Source organism: Castor canadensis, chromosome 1 (assembly GCF_047511655.1).
Source record: "Castor canadensis chromosome 1, mCasCan1.hap1v2, whole genome shotgun sequence".
Lineage (NCBI taxonomy): Eukaryota > Metazoa > Chordata > Mammalia > Rodentia > Castoridae > Castor > Castor canadensis.
Window position 1 is genome coordinate 40,880,087 of NC_133386.1, and position 21,331 is coordinate 40,901,417.

Consider the following 21,331-nt stretch of genomic DNA (forward strand, 5'->3'; position numbering starts at 1 on the left):
ATTTGTAGAAAATGAAAAGCATGTCCTAAATAATTATTGGGTTAACAGAAAAACAAAGCTGGAGTAAAAAATATTTGGAAAACTTTAAAAAATAAGAACTCTTTCTATTACAATGTATGTAAGATGTAGTAAAGCTATATTCAGGTAAACTCATTGCTATATTTAAATTACTTTAATTTCAAACAACAACAAAAAACTTACAATAAATCACTTTAAAGGCAAAAATAAATAAAAGAGAAAACAGTTTAATAAAATAAAATATACAATCTCACACCAACAAAACTATTAATAGTTGAACCAGAAATTTAGGGAAAAAAGGTATTTTGATCAATAAAAGCATAAACAGTTCTTTAAAAGAACTTTTTCTTTGAAAGAATAGTATTTCTTAAATTCCTTATTCTGGTCTAGGAATTCGAGGGAAATATAGATTTCTGGAAGACTAACTGAAGCTGTCTTTGGTCCCATATTATTTCTTGAGTACTCAATGCTAATGCTTACTAATCTAAATGGTTTGGGACAGTGAGCAACTCCCAAGGATTGTACACACATGCCGTAGATGAAAATACATACATAATCCTTTATATATAAAAACGTATGTATAGTATAAATATATATGTATATGTAAATATATGTGTATATATATATATATATACACAATAAAAATATATAATATAGTCATACATGCTAAACAAGCCCACTACCACTTGAACCATGCCTCCCACCCTTTTGTTTGCTTTTGTTTTTGAAATAGGGTCTTGATAATTGTTTGCCTAGACTGGCCTCAAACTTAGGATCCTCCTGCCTCCACCTTCCTACTAACTAGAATTACAGGGATACATCACAATGCCTGTCTCTAAGAAACAGCATTTAATGACTGTATCTTTTGAGAAAATGTGTTGAATATGGCTGTGTACACAAAAGAACTTTAAACTTTTGAGATTGTTAAATTATTTAAGGCAATTTCGAGTGTTTCTCATATTTAGTTTGGAGAGTGGTCACCAGAAGGAAATTTTTAAGTAAAGCAAAAGATATCTGCGTATGAGCAAAATGCATTGTTATTCTCACATCTGTTTTGAAATGTGACTGGTACTGACTTGTAGAACTGACTGGTAGAACTAAAGGATTTAGTTATAATCTACATGGTTTTTTTTCTAGACAACTCAATGAAGGGTTAGAAAACTTTCTGACCCTTATAGACACTAAAGTGCCTCAAAACTCAAAGGCCAGTAGTGCCTTCCTTGGAGCAGGGAAAGGAAGGAACTTTGGAGTGAAAGCCAGCTTTAGCAAATAGTAATCAAGGGTTAATAAATTGTACAATTTTTTATCCTAGAATATTTATAAAGTAAAATTAGGTTAAGTGAAACATCAGAGTTATCCCCTAAAGAGCAAACAAACACAATGGGAAATCTGAAGATCGGGGAAGCAAGCAAGTAGGGAATGACTTGATTTGTACAACTTTCAGATCCTTTTTGGCACCCACTGAGACATGTCCTTTTTTTCCCCTCTATCATTCCTTCAGTGTTCTTAATTCTATCCCAGGCAGCATTTTGCGTCTCTAATATGAATCAGGGTTTTGTTGCATATAACAGAAAGCATTGTAGCTATTTTAAAGAAGCACAGATTTAACACAGGAAGTGTGATGCAATCCTGATCACTAAAATGGCTAGGGTGATCGCTTCCCAACACGTCACCTCACAAGGCATCTGCTATCCCAGCAGGATGTGGAAGCAGGAGAGAAAGGAAGTCCTTCCCTGCTGCTGCCTTCAGGGTCATGTCACCTTATTTCTGATCTGGGATCAGAGGACTACCATAGTAAGTGTTAGCTTCAGGAATTCCAAATCTTAGCTGTGATCTAGGTGAAACCAGAGTTTTGGACCCAAGTCTCCTGAGATTGCATATCCCAGGTCTGGCCACCCACCCCTAAACACCAAATAAAGAGGCATGGTGAAGGCAGAGAAAGGAGACTTATTACACAGCTGCGGACATGCCGTGAAAGGAGGCAGAATAAGCACCCAGCTCATCTTCAGACATGTTCAGCGTACACACATGAGCTATAGGTTTAAGTAGACAAAAGAACTGGGGGCAGGGAACAAAGGTAGGCATAGTTAAACAGTTGCAGTCACAGGTGTGTTCTGGTTGGTCTCATGACTAGTGGGGTTGGCAATCTTGATCAGGCAGATGGTCTGGTCCAGTTTCGGGAAGTTATCACTTGGAGAGAGTAATTTGGTTCCTGTTCGAGAGGATTACTCTGCCTTGAGATATGAATTGTTCTCACTGAGAAGATGGCAGCTCCAGGTGGCTCTGGTTCCTTGTCATAAAGATGGTATCAGTTCTATCCTTTCTGGAATCCAAGGTGATTGCAAAGTGACTATAAAGAGAATGGCTTAGAGCAAAGACAGACAAAATTGAGGCAGGATGCCAAGCTTCTCCTGTCTTTTGTTAATTTGTGGGCCCAAGTAAGGAGTCAGCAAAAGCAACTTCAGTGCCACTTACACAGGGATCAAGGAAGTTACTGCTAGGTGATTGATAAGAGTCTTGCATTTCAAACTATTCACATTAGTTTTTATCTCATAGCAGTTTGGTAAACTTCCATTTTCCTTTTTTGCTGGCACTACCATTATTAACTGAGAAAGACAAGAACAATGTTCATTTATTTCCTTTGGAATTCAGTCTTCAACCTAAAGTTTGGGAAATTGTTTCAACCTAGGAAACAGGGCTGTACGATAAGTTTTAACAACGAGAAATAAAAAAAACAGTCACATGTGAAACTATTTGTGAATGCCTCTGCAGGAAAATATTTAAACTATTTAAGTAGGAATAAGAAAGAGTTAGTTGCCAGATTTAGCAAATTAAAAATACTGAATTTCCAATATTTTTAATACTGAGATAATTTAATAGTATAAATATAGCACAAATCATGTATAGGACATGTTTCACTGAAAATTACTCATTTTTTCTGAAATTCAATTTAGATTTAAATTTGAAGAGTTAATAATGTAAATATGTTTAATAATGGTTGTTATGCAGTACATGATGGTGGAGGACAAGGGCTAGGTGATTACTTTCTCTACCTGGGAATCAATGTCTGTGCCTCAAATGAAATACAAGACAAAAAGACAAATTTGGAAAAGAAATACTTAATTTACTATTATTTTTGGGACTGGGGTAACTCGGTGGTAGAATTCTTGCCTAGCGTGTATAAGGTCCTGGTTTCAATCCCCAGCACTGTGAAAAAAGAAATCTTATTGCCTTTTACATTTGAAATACAATAACATTTAGGAGTGTCAACTCTCTTAATTTGATATTGAAATTATGTAATACATTTAAAAAAAAAGAATCCTGACTTTATCAAATAAGTCAGGATTCTTAGAATTAGACATTCTGTCTCAAGTTCCAAGTGTTTAAATCTGTGGCTTCAATACAAAATTTGAACATCTATATAGAATAAAACTGTCATTTGGAATAGAACTACTAATTCAGACATATGGACAGATTCAAAAATCTATTTTTAGAAGAGTTGTTCTACTATTCTACTGTATAGCTATTCTTCTTTCTCAAACAAAACATTGGTTTTATTTGTACAAAAGTTCTCATATTTATCAGTTGGCATAAATAATGCCTACACAACTCTCTCAAGAGCTATAATGCCTGCTTATTATGAAGCCTACATTCTGGCGTTAAATGCAACAGGAAAGTCAAGCTGTGAAAATTTTTTCAAATTATTATATTGTTACATGACCAGGGCCTACAGGAGACAGTATTATTGAGAAAACACTGAAGAGCTCCTAGCAATAAAAAAATCAATACATTTTCAACTAACATTAGATGCAAGCATTTTTGTAAGAGATAGAAATGGACTAGAAAAATCTTATTTTTATTTTTTGTTTTGTTTTTGGTAGGCCTGTGGTTTAAGCTCAGGACTTTGAGCTTGCAAAACAGGCACTCAAAACAGTCACTCTAACATTTGAGCCACATTTCCAGTACATTTAACCTGGTTATTTTGGAGATAGGGTCTGGCAAACTATTTGCCTGTGCTGGCCTTTAATAGAAATCTTCCTGACCTCAGTCTTCCAAGTAGCTGGGCATGAGCCATTACAATGAAAAATCTTATTTTTACTTGTAATGAAATTCCAACTTAAAAATCCCCTGGGCATTTGAAAACAACAAATTACAAATGGCAGAATAATTTCAATGCAATTATTTACAATTACAGTATGGGTGAGGTATTTTATTTTTATTTATTTACATAATATTCACAATGAAGCTTAAACTTTCAGTTTAATTAATTAATTAATCTATTTTTTGCTTTACAATGTCAAGTGACTCAAAGCACCTCATGGGTTTCATTGTTGAAAGTAGCCATACTTTTTAAAAAACCTCCTTCATTTTCCATCTCTTCAGTTCCAATTTTTAAGGTCAAAATTTATACCTCTTGGAAGAGAGAATGATTTTAATGCTATGAACCTTGAAATTAGTTTGAATAGGTATTTCTAAAAGATAGGGGAAAGTTGTGTCAGCTCATATTTCTGCTTTTCAAAATTAAATTCCAAGATGAGTCATAGTTAACTTTTGTTTCAGAACACTCGTTTTACACACTCATGTACAAAGCACGTATTTTCAAGTCCAATTCATTAGGCCAGTGAGTTTTTATTGAGCTAGCACATGATAAGGCACCACACTTACCTTATTACCCTTGCTATTGCTGAGAAAGAACAACATAGAAGCATGAAATTTTGTTGTATGAGCTATAGTTGAGTTTTCATTGTTTTGCATTAAAGCTTTCCATTTTTTTGGAATTTAGGGGCTGCAGTAGGTGGTAGAAAGAAAATCCTAAGAATTTTCTCAATGGATGTCATAGCCAACTTTTCTGTAGAGTTGTTAATGCTCTAACGTTTTCTAATAGCTATTCATTTAGAACTATCAACATGCTTGTTTGGGAATGTTTACTCAAAGATTATATAATTAATAATCTAGAAAAAAACCAACATATTTCCAGATAGTTATATCTTAGAATGTTTTCAAGAAACAACTTTGGAGGATAAAGGAATTTTGAGTCTCCAAAAGAAATATTTTCATTGCAGCTTCAAGAAAAGGCAAAAGGAGGGGCTGGGGGCATGGTTCAAGAGGTAGATCACTCCCTAACAGCCCGAGTCCTTGAGTTCAAACCCCAGAACTGCCCCCCAAAATGGCAAAAAGAAACCCTAAGCAACTCCTTCACTTATTTCTCCCTGTAATGAAGTTCCTCCTTACCTTCATTCAATTATAAATTTATTGAATGTATATTACATGCAAGTGTATATTTTTTGCAATTACATTGAATACACCTGGATAATCTGGAAATTCCATTTCCAGATCCTTCACTTAATCATATCTGCAAGCTCTCTTTTGCCTAGAAAGGTAGCAAGTTCATAAACTCTGGGAAATAGGATGCAAATTTCTTTGACACTGTTAAAAACTAAATAATTCTTTTGCAAATTATTTAGCTAAGAATTTTAATGAAACTTTCCCTTGATTTCAGACCCTAGGTCCCACAGAAATCATCTCAATTTCAGACCCTGGGCCTCACAGACTGTCTCTAATCCACAAAAATGGGTCAGAAATCATCCAAGCCCCCAAGAAACAATCTACTGGAATGTCTCCTTCGAAACCTTCAGACTCTGGGTCTTGCAAAGACCATTAAACCCAAACAGCTAATTTTCTATTGTAATACAATTTGGCTCCAATATAAATTAGACAATGATAACCATTGGCCCGAACAAGGTGCTTTTGATTTCCAAATTCAGCATCATCTTGAAAATGTTCTCCAATGATATGGCAGATGGTCTGAGGTCCCATACATAAGTCTTATCATTTGCAGTCTGTGTCCTTCTCTGGAGCGTTTGCAATCAACCCCCTAAAAATGACTCTAACAAGTACTAGTTCTCCAACTGAATCAGCTTTTTAGATATTTGCTTTTGTATTCCCCTTATAAAATTTTTAACTGTTGTCTGTTGACATTCTGCAGCATTTTGAAGTTGTAAGGATATCATCTATAGTCCAGGCAGAACTAAAAATGAAGCCAGGTAAGCCTACTTCTTCTAAATCTCTTTTGTTGCTTATAATTTGGCTAAACAGGTCTTAATTGACACTGATTCCCATCTAAACTGTCCGATGCTCCTCCTCCTACATGGGATCTGAAAAACATCTGGGAACAACTATTCCTGGCAATGAGGGACTTTGATTAACCATTCTGGTTAATTGACAAAATTTTCAGAGGAGACTGTTCAGAGACAGTTTGGAGACAAGAGAGGAAAGTTGTCACAACCCAAATGGAATCACATGTGCCAGACCTCACAAAAATTACTAAAGCCAAAAGGTTTTAAAGAAGTGATCTTACACATGGCTACTAGACATCCATGCCTTTGCAGGCAACTTTGACAAAAGGCAAACTCATATTTTTGACCATAGCTTTCTATTTAAGTAAAAACAAATTATTTTTACCATCTCCAAATGTATCTTTTTAGCAGTCCATGCCCTTGGAGTTTTATTTTCCCCTACACAATCTATTTAACTGGGAGTATTCTGGCTTTTACTTACTCTGTACTCTACTTTATAAATGTGTTTCTAGTTTTAGATTTAAATGACAAGTACTTTTGACTTAGACCTAAACTGCCTTTGCTGAAGGATGGAGCATCCTCAAGATAACAACTCTGGAACCTCTCCCAAAACAAAAACTGAGATAAGGACTGACTGTGCCCACCTGAGGTTGAGACTGTTTACTATACATACCATTGTCCCTTGCTTCCAGTTCTTTTGTCTACTTAAATGTATAACCAACGTCTGTACCCCAAGATCCCTTGGTTTTCCTTCTTATGCTGATTATCACTGGCCCATGTATATTTAACTGCATGTCCCACTTTGTCTCTACATTCCTTTACACAGGTCACCACTCAAAACCATGTCAAAAGAATGCTATTTTTATGTCAATACTGCTTTTATGTCAACCAATCCAATATCATTCGTGATGCCTAATTAAGAGACTCAAAAAGTGCTGTCAATCCCCCAAAACAGACAACTGTTCCCAGTGGTCTTCCTGGACTAAATAGATGCCATGGGTAACCCCATGCTGGGACCCTTTATTTTTTCCTCATTGTGACCTTATCTCCATCAAACCCTTTCTCAATTTGTTTCCCAAAGGCTCCAGGCATTTGTCCAGGATAAGTAGAGCAACTCAGTTCTGTTCCTCCAACAGGCCTGCTATAGTCACCTAAAGCAAGAAGTCCCTGCTGGTATCCCTTCTCCTTAAGAGATTTCAACGCCCTTGTTCAACAGAGGACTCCTGGGGGTCCCAGAAATGCAGAATGGATAGGTGGGGAGAGGGCTCAAACACCTGCATAAGTTTTATTGTGGAGAAGGAGTCCTGCACAGGGGGTTCCCAGCAAGAGAGCAGGAGCCCCCCAGTAGCTTACTTACCAGGGGTAGATAAAGGAGATAGGTGGAGAAGTCCAAGGAAGGTCACTAGGTGGAAATCCTTAATGGCCCTCTGATCCTCCTGAGATAATGGCTTAGGGGTGGGTCATTTCTTCTAGAACAGGTGGAGAGTTTTTAGTAAATGGCTAAAGGTGGATGTTTATTTTTCTTTAGGGCCAGGTAGAGAGTTTCCGGTAAGTCACCTTCAAGGGAGAAGGGGTCCAGTTCTAATATGGCTTCCTTTTGTTCACCCTGATATTTACTTATAACTGAATTTATCTAATAAACAAGAAATAAGAACAGAGGAATTGAATAATAGAAATAAACCCAAAGTAACAGATTTACGATTTTTATATTCCTCCAATATAAGAGATATCTTTTTTTGTCAGTGTAACATTTAGAAAAGAAATCATATACATAGACATGAATTTATCAAATAAGAGGTTTTATAACATTTTCCTACTCATAAGAATATAAGCAAAGTCTTTACTGTTTTGAAATTAATAAATATTGGTATAGGGCTAAAGATATATCTCAGTGGTGCAGAGCTCGCCTAGCACACGTCAGGCCCTGAGTTAGAACCTTAGCACCAAAAATATTTTGAAAAGAAAAAGAAATTTAAAATATTTGTGAGAAGAATAAATGATTGTATATTGAAGGAATGAAAAGAAAGGAAACTGAAGACACAAGTCAATGAGCTACATGACACATTCAACTTTGTTCTTTTAGCCAGGGATAGCAAATGAAAATAAGTTTTATGTAACATAAATTTTTGAAGCAATCAGAGCACAATGTGGCATTGCAGAGGAAATGCAGTGTTTCACCTAGACATTTAATTCAGTTTGCTTTTCTGACCTATTTGTGGGCTGCCAGCTTATAATGCTAAGTATTGGGCACTGTGGGTTATCCATCCTAAAGAAACCCACCATCTCCATTATTCCTGACTACAGAGTCAAGCTGCCACTATAACTAGACAGTGTTTCCTCACCTAAGAAAGTAGTACTCACATCGCTAAGATTTTTATTAACTGAAGTTTTGAAATTCATGCTAAAAATATTGTTAGCTCTAGCGATGGGCAAGTTGTATATTTATTTCCCACTATATTGTATTGAAATGTCTTGACAGTAAATGTCTTTTTAAACAGGGTTGGTAAATACTGTACCATTTCAATTTACACAAATGTTTCCAATAACTGAACATCTTTGACATGACTCCTCTTGAAATTTAACATTATATTTAACACTAGTTCCAAAGGATACCTTTCAGAACATATTTTATTTTGCAAATAATAGTTGCCTGTGGATTTCTTCACTTCTCAAAATTAAAACTTAATAACTAATTGATTATCAGTTTGACCTTCTAACTTAGCAATCATTACTGTAGAAAATTGGACCAAGTAAATTTTGATGTTCACAAAAGTATATATTTTCTAGAAAAGAAGATGAGTAAATGTTTTATAACAATTCAATAAATCCTAGTGACTTGAGTTCCTAATTGTTATTAAAAATTCACATTTCCTACTCTTTTATTATTTTTCATTTATATAATTTTTATAGGATAACATTTTATTATAATTTTTATTATTGAGAAGTAATACACTAAATATTTAAGTTTTGCCTGAGAAAGGAACAGCTTCCAAACTAGATAAATTCAGTTATGGACCTGGAATTTGGTTCAGGTATGATGGATGGTAATGTTCTTCAGAGACCCATGTGAAAGTATTGATAAGGAAGCCTACCAATGTCTCCCCTTTCAGGGCTTGGTTTAAACAATAACATATAATACAATTCTGGTGGGGTTGGGGGCAGCAAAGTTATTTCTGGGAAAGGTTTTCTTCACTATGGAAAAAAGATGTTGGGGGGTTGTGTAGAATAGTCTCTTTTTTTCTTTTCTAGAAATGCCCTTCATCAGGTTCAGTTAGATTCTACATACTTCCACTTTCACAACCTCCTAAGATGAGGTTTTTGGTAAGATTTAAAAAGAAGAAGGAGAAGGAGAAATAGAAAAAGAAGTGAAAGAAATAGTAAGCACCCATCTCTCCCTGGGGCACCAGGGCAGGAGCTAAGCATTGTTAGAGCACCATTAAATACTATTAAAATGCTGCTAATATTAATGATAAGGTTTTATTATGAGCACCCTCTTGGATGTTTATTTTTCCTTTAGTGTGTTGAGATGATGGGGACTGAGGTGATTTGACTCCCTAAATGACAGCTCTTAGACCCCTCGGGTCTCTGGCTGCTAAGGAAGACTATCAGCCAAGTAGCCAAGCAGACTGCCATCATGCCAATACTGGTGCTTTGAACACTGGTCAGACACTTTGAGGACACTATATGCTGAGGCACAACTCTGGCTCTTGAAGGCATTGTCCCAGCAAATAGCTTGCTGCAGACTTTTGCCACCATAAGCTTCAGTGCCACCTCCACCCAGGCCAGAGGGGAACACTTTCTGGAGGCCTACTACAAACACAGTCCCTCATTTGCATGAAGGGACTGCCACAATTGGTGCAAACATCCTTGTCACACCCTCTTTCTGCCTAAGTAAACAGACTGTTCAGCACACTTTTTATGCAACCAGGAGACATGCTCCTGTGGCCCCTCCCTCCTGTGTTGCAATAGTCGGTCCAATAAATACTTCTCTCTGAGTTGTCTTCCTTGCCTACTTTTCATTTTCAGCACTAGTAGAAGAGTTGAGCTGATCATATGAAGAAAAGAGCCTAATGTGGAGTAAAAACAGTGGTAGGCAGCTGGAGTCATTCAGCAAGACTAGTGGTGGAGCTCACAAGTAGCTCCCATGACAGAGGGAGCCATCAGTAGGAAAGGCATTACAGCATCCACACCAGTGGGAACAATAGCAACCGATCAGAGTCGAGCAGGGCTTGTCTCAGCGGCCAACTGGGGCCATGGTGGCAGAGATCAAAGTGGTGACCAGGTAGCTGTAACCACACTGGGGGTGAAACTGACATCAGTGGCTGGTTGGGGCCTGCAGCAATGAGAGTGAAACCGACATCATCAGTGCCATAGAGCTGAACACTTTCCCCCGTAGGGGGCTGTTTAGCACTCCAGGCCTGAGCCTGAGACATAGAACCCCATGCTACTGCCTCAGCTGTCAAAGTGCCTCAGGCCCTGATCCCCAAAGCTTGGGAGCTGCAATGCTAGAGGTGCCGCTGTTACTGCAAAAATAGTGCTGACAAATCCCTTGGTTCTTGCGTTCCACACGAGATGAATTCAAGGAAGACACAAAAGGTATAGTAAAAATAATAGCAAAGTTTATTAGTGACAGGTTATTAGTGAGAAATTATAAAGTTTATTAGTGAGAAATACGCTCACCTGTCCAAACTCAAAGAATGGACTCAGAGACACATGGAGTACAGTGAAAATGACACCTTAATGGTGACTTTGTAAGGTCCGTGTCTGGCAAGCAGAGACCCAAGAAGCTGTTACAATAAGCATTGCATTGTCTAGTGTTAACATCTTTCCCCAGTTCCTCATTGGCTGAGAACTATAGTTTATATTCTTTTCCAAAATGTCCCTAATTCCTATTTAATTAAGTTATTTAAGATGCCTCTTGGGATAGGTCAAATTTTAGAGGTGGGCTTTAGGTGGTTATCTGCTTTTGTGACATGGAGTAATATGTGCTTTCTGGTACTTAACCCATTCCCTCACTCTATCATGATTTACCCCACCCAGTTTAAGTTCCCTTATCAGTTGCCCCTTCCTCAAAAACTGCAAATTAATATGTAAGTAAGCAGCTAGGGTCAAATCCCTTGACTAGACCATCACTGACTTTATCTCTAAAATTAGGTAAGAAATTTAGTATAACAGGATAAAAATGAGAAGAAATGGGGAAAAAAAGAGAGAAATATTTCCTGCCCCCCATGCAGGAAATGGGAAGTAGAGAGACTAAAAATGGTGGCCCCCATCTCTTAGTCTTCTACTGAAGAGCTGGGGGAATATATGTGGTCAAAGATCTGGGTGGCTGAGACAGCTGCTAAAATAGGGTAGGGTTTCCTGACCTACCCAAAACAAGGGACAATAGGTATGCCTTAGAACTTTCCTCTGCCAGACATGGAATTCTCCACCCATCCAAGGAGCTTAGGAACTTGTTAACATCTCAAAGAGAGAAAGGCTGAAATCTTGGAATGTAGATAGCCCTGGTTTTATAACTTAACTAAAAAGAGATGGGAGGGAGTGGCTACAACTCTAACTTTTTAGGTTGTTTTTTACTTTTTTAGTTTTAAGTCTGAGTCTGGCCCTTTTAATATTTATTAAAATAATGTAACATAGATTCCCTGTCTTCTCATCCATCACTCGTAGCTGATTGCTACCTAATACCACCTGCCACTGCCTGTTATCCTCTACTACCGCTGCTCTCAGTAGGATTACAAAAACCCCACCAAGAGCTCAGAATAAATAAAGGTACTTCTCAATGAAGTATCAGGATTTCTATCTGGGCAGAACAGAAAGACCTCAGCCAGATGGTTTATGGCAGAGACATTGTCTTAACAATGCATGGGAGTTGTACTTTGAAGTTAATATAAACTACAAAAAGATTTGTCTTGGAGCTGTTTCACTTAAAGGGGTCTGAAACCCCTATCCTATTCCACCTTCAGTTTTATCCAGGAAAACAACAACAACAACAAACTAGATGGAAATATTTGACTGACAGCTGGATGTTGAATTTAAAAGATTAAGAAAGTTGGAGGGGCAGGGCACTGATGGCCCATGCCTAGCTACTTGGGAGGTTAAGGGAAGGAGGATCACGGTTAGAGGCCAACCCAGGCAAATAGTTCACGAGACCCTATCTCCAAAATAACCACAGTAAAATGGACTCGAGGTGTGGCTCAAACTATAGAACAGCTTTGCTTGAGTTCAAACCCCAGATGTCACTGCCCCCTCCCCAAAAAAAGAAAGAAAATTGGAGGGGATTTAAGAACAAGGAGACCAAAGGGAAGTAAGTTCCTGATATATAGCAGTAGTAACTAATATTCATTGAGCATTTACATTAGATCAGACACTATTTTATGTAACTTACTAGTGTTATGTGCCAGTGTGAAATGTTGTGGGCTGGTGTCGCGGGTTCTTGCTTTCACAGGCCAGAGAACTGGCTTGTGAGACAAGGCCTGTACACAAGGCAGGATTTATTAGAGAGAAAGGAAAGGCTACAGATAGAGCAGTGCAGCAGAGCCAGGAAACCCGTGGCTCCCTTCTTGGGTGAAGTCTGGGGCTTTTTATGGACACTTTAACTCTGGGTTAGGGTAAGGGTTAGATGGATTTTTTCCATTGGCCATGGAATCGCACAAGTGGGCTCTCCTCGATGAGCTGGTCTGTTTGTCCCTTATGGGGGGAAACAACTTTCAAAGCATTCTGTTTATCAGCCCTGCAGTAGATTTATGAGACCATGTATCTCCTCCTACAAGAATGCAGATTTATAACTCCTTCTCAGAGTGCAGGGCTCATAGAGCTCATAGGGGGATGAGACAATCACTCATCTGTCCTTTAGGTCCCCAGACCCAACACTAGTTTTCAATGATTTTTCTTTATAGCAGCATTTGAAGAAGGTAGTTACTCTTTCCATTTTAATGTTGAGGAATTTGTATTTTCCCAAGGATATACATTACTGTGGAATGGAGGTAGCATGTAAACAATGACAGCCTTATTCCAGATGTAAGTATATCTCTAAAACATTTCTCTCTGGTTTAATCAACTCATTTCTGTACAGAAATCCATTGGGGAAAGTTCATCTTCTGGACTCCATTTGTAATGTGAGAGCTACTTCCTAAAGCATCATTCCAATGTATTATAATGCTGACACTGGTTATGTTTTTTCCTTTTTACTAAAGACTAGCATTTGGAATTGATGAACTGAGGTATAGTGTCCAGCCATGCTTGGAGCAAAGCATATCATGGACATGAACTATGGAGTGCCCACTCGTGGCATCTGAACTGCTGGATGAGCATTGCCAGGAGGTGGAGATGTGCATTGCATTTATATTAATGGTGTTGAGATGCTTTATCCATGGCAAGGAAAATAGGTGGAGAGAAATCTGCTCTCAGTCCTACAGCTCCTCAGATTATTTTAAAAACTAGATGCTTCCCATAAAGACTGGATTTTGCTACAAAATGCAAGTTAGGCCAATGTAGGCAAGAAAATTCCTTCAGATGTTATTAGAAGCTAGCTTGTGATTGGTTCATACAGGAGTTTCACCCAAAAGTAAATCTCTTGAGGCTGGTGGAATGGCTCAAATGATGGAATGCCTACCTGTAAATGTGAGGCCAGCAGTTCAAACTCCAATGCCACCAAAAAAAAAAGTAAATCTTTTAAAAAGGTAGGATTGTTTCTGGAGAAAGGGAACAGGTTCATGTGCAATAATGGTGAAAATACCAAAAGCCAGTTCTAGCTTGGAAAAAATAATAGAACAAATAACACAGCTGAATTCTATGAAGCAGCTAATCCCAGGATTTTTGTAGGTGCTTGGTGTGGGGGAGTTATGGGATATGAAGACATTAATAGCAAGAAATAGTGTGCTTTATGGACAAATTAAGATCTTTCCAGTTACTTATTGGGTTGGGAAGGCTGTTCACATCTTTATTTTAATCATTTCTGAAGTTAAAGCAAATCTTCAACAGGGTAAAAACTGAAAGAAAAGACTAAGCAAAGCTCTTGAACACCTGGTAGAAAGATATCTATGAAGAATTTGCAAAAGTGTTACATGAGATAGTGGAAAACACAGGCAGTGGGATGCAGTGTAGAGAACTGCATGAGAATCCTTACTGTGTAGTCACTCGAGATCAGGCTGCTGAATGAGTCAGAACTTATGGGGATCACCTTGCTGTTACACTTAATTTTGGAAGAGAGACAGCTAAGGCCATAAACTCAGATGAAAATTTATTGGATAAGTAGCATTCTAGAATAACTTGCCAAATTTCATACATATAATATATTACTATGATAACCCAAATAATAACACAATATTTACCCTTATAAATCTCTTAGGTTTGATTTTTATGTAACCAATTGAGATGATGTAGATTTGATACCTGAATGCACAGGCTTGAAATAAAAATATTTCAATAATGTATGCAAAGAAAAGTGTCTGGTTATCATCTATTATAGCCTCATTTTTCTTCTTCAGTATTTGGACCTGTGGCAATGTGGCTGGTGCAAATGGAGATGTGCTTGCTGGTAAGTGTATACTGCAAACTGGATTTCAAACACTTAGTGTAAAAATAAACCAGTGCATCCTATTAGTGGTTTCCATATCGATGTCATACTAAAATGACAATATTTTGGCTATATTGGATTAAATAGTTTATTAAATTAAATAGCTAATATAAATTAAAATTAATTTCACCTGTTCCCTTTTCTTCTTTTTAACTAGAAATTTTAAATTACTAATGGGGTTCTATTGGAAAGTGCTAATTTAGACATTGCCTTAATGACATTTAATAAGAATTTTAAAATTTGATGAATACCAAAATAATAGTATTTCATTCATGTCTGTAACATAATAAAGGACATTTTTTGGTAAATGCATATTTTATTTTAATAAAAGTTCTTCAATGTATGATTCCATTATATTTTATTGACTCCTAGGTGATGTCAATAAACCCTAAACATATTTTAGGTTATTGCTTTTTTAGGGGAGAAGGGGTAGCACTGGAGTTTGAACTCAAGGCCTCATGCTTGCTAGACAGACACTCTTACTATTTGAGCCACTCCATCCTGGCTCAGGTTATTGCCATTCTTATGCAAAATGTTTTAGAAATTCTGTTAGCTATTTTTCAAGTCATTACTCCATTCTCAATGCTTATAAATAAAATAGTATACAACATTAGAAACATATCTGAATTTTCTACTCACTTTGTTATTTACTTGGTGAATATATACTTTTTCCCTGACTTTATTTATGTTCTGTCTGAAATAAATATATTTTTATAACATTTACTTCTACAGCAACTTATCTGCTTATCATACAAATTACTGGGTTAGTCTTCAACAAAAGAAAACCAGTGTAAAAAGAACATTGTGCATTTGCTATTTTAACATTAAGATAATAATTAAAGAGTTTTTGTACCTTTAACATTTTATCTTAGTTTCTGAATTTATTTTCAAAAATAGCAAAGTATGAATTCACTGACAAAAATTCTATAATCAGGACACAGTCTCTTCCAATTCTAAGTTTATACTGACCCCTATGGGTTGTTATGTTCTGATCTGCTATTTTACAGAAAATTTTGTTAAATGTTTAAATATTTGGCTAAATATTTAAATATTATATTTAGGATTTAATTATTTTGGGATGAAAATCATGAAATGCTTTTCTCTCCTTAGATTATACAATTTAATATATTCACAAATTTTATTCAAACTTTGACTATTTATTTTAGGAGGCCAACCTGTCTTAGATCTCATTAGTTTCAGTGTTGATTTACTGAGGACAAGTGAACTGTGAAGTATAATTTCTAATTTCCAGAAACATTTGACCTGATTTTTTTCCTTAAAATCTGGTCCACTCCCACAATGTTTCCTAGACATAGTCCATTTTCAAATTAACTTTAAGGTTTATATAGAGATTTGGATAAAGGCAGGATGGATTATGCAAACAATGGTGTGTCTAATTCTATGTCAAAGTGGAAACTTTTTTTTTCCCAGTCATCATATGGTGGGTCTCCATAGCCATTCATGCATCCCTTTACTCACTCATTCACTCACTTAGCAACTGTGTTTTAAGAATACCATTGGGAGGTATAATACACACAAAGAAGGGAGAGAAAGCATGTCTACCTGGAGACCATACTTAAAGCAATAGTGGGTAATTCTGACAAGCCTTAAAACTCTTATCCTTCATATTACTGCCTTGAGCTATTTGGACATCCATGGAAATCATCAAAGACAGGAGAAGTCAGGGAAAAGTGAAATGAACCTTTTTATTGACAGCCTTGAGGGTACTAAGAGAATAAGAAAAGCAAAGGCTAGAAAGCAAAGGAAACTTCTTGTTTAATACAGGTCATTGCCTTCAAGAGCTATTTCATCTACCTGAAAAAAACTGGGCATATGTACATAGAAAGATAATCAAAGTAACAATTCAGGAAAAATCACTATTCTTTCAACTTTTCTGAGGGCTCAGTTACAAAAAATAAAGTCACAGCAGCATGTCTTAATTTTCTAATCATGTCTCAAATCATATTTGTATTATTATAACAGTTCAAAGTAGGCAATGGTTGTCTTAAACTAGAATGGGTAGGAAATTCTCTGGAAGAAAAAGAACTTGAAAATTTGGAGAAAATTTTGCAAAAACATGCTGCTTTCAGTGAGATAAGGCACTTTCATTTTTCATGGACATTAATATGCCACACACGGCTCTATCCACACAATCTAGACTCCCCGTCTAATCCTTAGCATAACCATGAAACAGGAGCTTTTTATCTCATTTACAGAGGAGAAAACCGAGGCCCAAAGATATTTAATTAAGTTCAAAATCTCACAGCAAGTAATGGGTAGAAAAGCACGAACTTGAACTGGTTCTGTATGACTCCATAGTCAGTGTTTAGTTAACCTCTTTTTTTAATTTTATTTTATTATTCGTATGTGCATACAAGGTTTGGGTCATTTCTCCCCTCTGCCCCCACCCCCTCCCTTACCACCCACTCTGTCCCCTCCCTCTCCCCCCACCCCCTCAATACCCAGCAGAAACTATTTTGCCCTTATTTCTAATTTTGTTGTAGAGAGAGTATAAGCCATAATAGGAAGGAACAAGGGTTTTTGCTGGTTGAGATAAGGAGTTGACTCACATTAATTTCCTGTGCATGTGTGTTACCTTCTAGGTTAATTCTTTTTGATCTAACCTTTTCTCTAGTTCCTGGTCCCCTTTTCCTATTGGCCTCAGTTGCTTTTAAGGTGTCTGCTTTAGTTTCTCTGCGTTAAGGGCAACAAATGCTAGCTAATTTTTTAGGTGTCTTACCTATCCTCACCCCTCCCTTGTGTGCTCTCGCTTTTATCATGTGCTCAAAGTCCAATACCCTTGTTGTGTTTGCCCTTGATCTAATGTCCACATATGAGGGAGAACATACGATTTTTGGTCTTTTGGGCCAGGCTAACCTCACTCAGAATGATGTTCTCCAATTCCAACCATTTACCAGCGAATGATAACATTTCGTTCTTCTTCATGGCTGCATAAAATGCCATTGTGTATAGATACCACATTTTCTTAATCCATTCATCAGTGGTGGGGCATCTTGGCTGTTTCCATAACTTGGCTATTGTGAATAGTGCTGCAATAAACATGGGTGTGCAGGTGCCTCTGGAGTAACCTGTGTCACAGACTTTTGGGTATATCCCCAAGAGTGGGATTGCTGGATCAAATGGTAGATCGATGTCTAGCTTTTTAAGTAGCCTCCAAATTTTTTTCCAGAGTGGTTGTACTAGTTTACATTCCCACCAACAGTGTAAGAGGGTTCCTTTTTCCCCGCATCCTCACCGACACCTGTTGGTGGTGGTGTTGTTGATGATGGCTATTCTAACAGGGGTGAGGTGGAATCTTAGCGTGGTTTTAATTTGCATTTCCTTTATTGATAGAGATGGTGATCATTTTTTCATGTGTTTTTTGGCCATTTGAATTTCTTCTTTTGAGAAAGTTCTGTTTAGTTCACTTGCCCATTTCTTTATTGGTTCATTAGTTTTGGGAGAATTTAGTTTTTTAAGTTCCCTATATATTCTGGTTATCAGTCCTTTGTCTGATGTATAGTTGGCAAATATTTTCTCCCACTCTGTGCGTGTTCTCTTCAGTTTAGAGACCATTTCTTTTGATGAACAGAAGCTTTTTAGTTTTATGAGGTCCCATTTATCTATGCTATCTCTTAGTTGCTGTGCTGCTGGGGTTTCATTGAGAAAGTTCTTACCTATACCTACTAACTCCAGAGTATTTCCTACTCTTTCTTGTATCAACTTAAGAGTTTGGGGTCTGATATTAAGATCCTTGATCCATTTTGAGTTAATATTGGTATAGGGTGATATACATGGATCTAGTTTCAGTTTTTTGCAGACTGATAACCAGTTTTCCCAGCAGTTTTTGTTGAAGAGGCTGCTATTTCTCCATTGAATATTTTTAGTGCCTTTGTCAAAGACAAGTTGGTTATAGTTGTGTGGCTTCATATGTGGGTCCTCTATTCTGTTCCACTGGTCTTCATGTCTGTTTTTGTTCCAGTACCATGCTGTTTTTATTGTTATTGCTTTGTAATATAGTTTGAAGTCAGGTATTGTGATACCTCCAGCATAGTTCTTTTGACTGAGTATTGCCTTGGCTATTCGTGGCCTCTTGTGTTTCCATATAAATTTCACAGTAGATTTTTCAATCTCTTTAATGAATGTCATTGGAATTTTGATGGGAATTGCATTAAACATGTAGAATACTTTTGGGAGTATTGATATTTTTACTGTGTTGATTCTACCAATCCATGAGCATGGGAGATCTCTCCCAAAATGGAAACTTTTAATGTGATGTTCAAGATACTAAACCATTTCCTTATGGATTTAGATAGGATTTATAGAAGAGATGAAAGGTTAAAGATTTCTATTTTCCTTTATGTGGAAGATATGGTTTTATTGCCATACAGGTAAATTCTGAAACTAAAATTATTATTCTCTGTAAATAGTTTCCCAGTAGTTAAATGATGGGTGGTCAACAAATTTGTATTTCAGAGTAACATATTTAGCCTCCTGAAATAAATAAATTGGCTAATACTGATTTTTATGACTCTACTACTGAAAGTTTTAAGTATTATCAGGAAAAATTAGTAACTATATTTTTAAATTTTTTATTAAAACATAATTGCATTGTAAATATATACTTATGCAGTACTGTATAGTGTTTTAATACATGTATAAAATATATACTGATCAAATCAGAGTAACCTTACATCTTATTTTTCACCAGCTAAAATGATTACACCCATACTCTACATGGGACCTGTAATTGTTTATTTATCCACGTGTGAGAAGGGACCTGGGCTAAATTCTGAGGAAGTGTTTCTACAGTTCTACAGAATTCTGTCCCCCCCATTCTGTGAATCTTTATTCTGACATGTTTGTTAGTCTTAGTCCTGAATTTCCCCCAACCACTATTAATATAATTTTACATTCTATTTATTTTAATGTTAGAGTTTATCTCTTGTCCTTAATTGGCAACAAAACAGTCATGCTTGGATTTTTTTTTTTTTTGTAGTAGTACTGGGGCTTGAACTCAGGGCCTGCACCTTGAGCCACTCCACAAGCCCTTTTTGTGAAGGGTTTTTTTGGGATAGGTTCTCATGGAACTGTTTGCCCTGGCTGGCTTTGAACCACAATCCTCCTGATCTCTGCCTCCTGAGTAGCAAGGATTCCAGGAGTGAGCCACTGGCACCTGGTTCATGCTTGGATCCTTGACAAAGAATGCAACTTGAGTTTTCTAATGCTACACTCTGATCAAAAGTTATTAAGAAAAAGGATATTCTAGGAGGATTGCCAGAAGATTATGCAGTCCATGCTTCTCTCCATCAGTATTTCTTAAGCTATATTCCACATAATGTTAATCCTTATATATATGAACACATACTTTATGGAAAAGAAGAGGACCTCCAAGGTCAAATAAGCTTAGATACTTTAAAATGCTAATGTGTGGGGTTGGCATAGTGGCTCAAGCATTAGAGCATCTTCCTAGCAAGCATGAGGCCCTGAATTCAAACCCCAGTGACATCACAAAAATCAAAAATGCTAATGTGCAAACTGAGTCTCAAGAGAAGAAGGTAAATATGTTGTCCCATCCATACTTATGTGAAACATTTTTGAGGGTGGCTCCATAGTAACATTTCAAAAAAATTGATGTTCTCTTTAACTTTTGGAAATTACCTACCATTGATCATCTAAATCAGGTCATAAGATGATCTCTGAATCAGGTTATACCATAAGATGATTGAGTAATTAGATAGCTGTTTAAAACTCCTGTTTACTTACTTTTACTCATTTGTGTTTTGTCATTATGACTAAATTATGCTACAAGAAGTAATCTGGTATAAACTGAGCAATACAAAAAACCCTTCACTTTGGGTTGTTTTGTGTTTGTGTTTAAATCTGAAAAGGGTATCATTTTAATTTTCTTGCTCAGGAGATAAGACTGCTATCTATGATTTTTCTAATACAATAATCTCCATAATTTAGATATTGTTATATGAAATTAATGTTACATATCTAATACTTTAAGTGAGCAAATTCCATCTCATATGACAGATTATAGGTTAAATGAGCATAAAGTATTTTATGTACTGCATTCTGGAGAAATTAATAAAGACATCTGTACTTGACACTTATAAATAACTCATAAAAAACCTCTCTATTTCATAGTATTGGAAGAACTTAGGCTTATCTCAGGAAACTTCTTGAATGTAGCAAGAAGCAAGATTCTGTTCAAATTTAAAATTTAAAAGACCTATCCTCCATTAGTCTAATCAATTTATTTGTGGCCCTAAAGTAATAATACATAACTGTTTTCTAGCTCCTTTTGGAACTGTGAACATTTTAAGTACTCGACATAATAGGGTTTTTTTCTCCTATAGTTAACTCCTTAAGTCTACTCCTAAGTCTAGAGTTATAATTTCTATTTCCACTTTTTTAAACTTATGGACATTTTATTAATGATAACTGATATGCTTCCTTGAATTCATAGTAAATAAGTGGTAAAGCAAAGAATGAAATAAGATTGCCCTTTAGGCTCATCACAATAAGGATAACATTTCTGACATTTAGAGGGTAGGAATCAAGATTGTTAACCAACTGCCTTATAAAACAAAATCTCATATAATAACATGTTGTCAGTTTGAAGAAAAGAATAAAGAAACCTAACACTTCCAGA

General features: G+C 36.4%; 1 pseudogene; it reads right to left on the reverse strand.

Moving 5' to 3' along the window:
• LOC141420729 (protein unc-13 homolog C-like) overlaps positions 1 to 10,528 on the reverse strand; it is a 39,775-nt pseudogene extending 29,247 nt beyond the window's left edge.
• Positions 10,529 to 21,331: the final 10,803 nt, after the last annotated feature.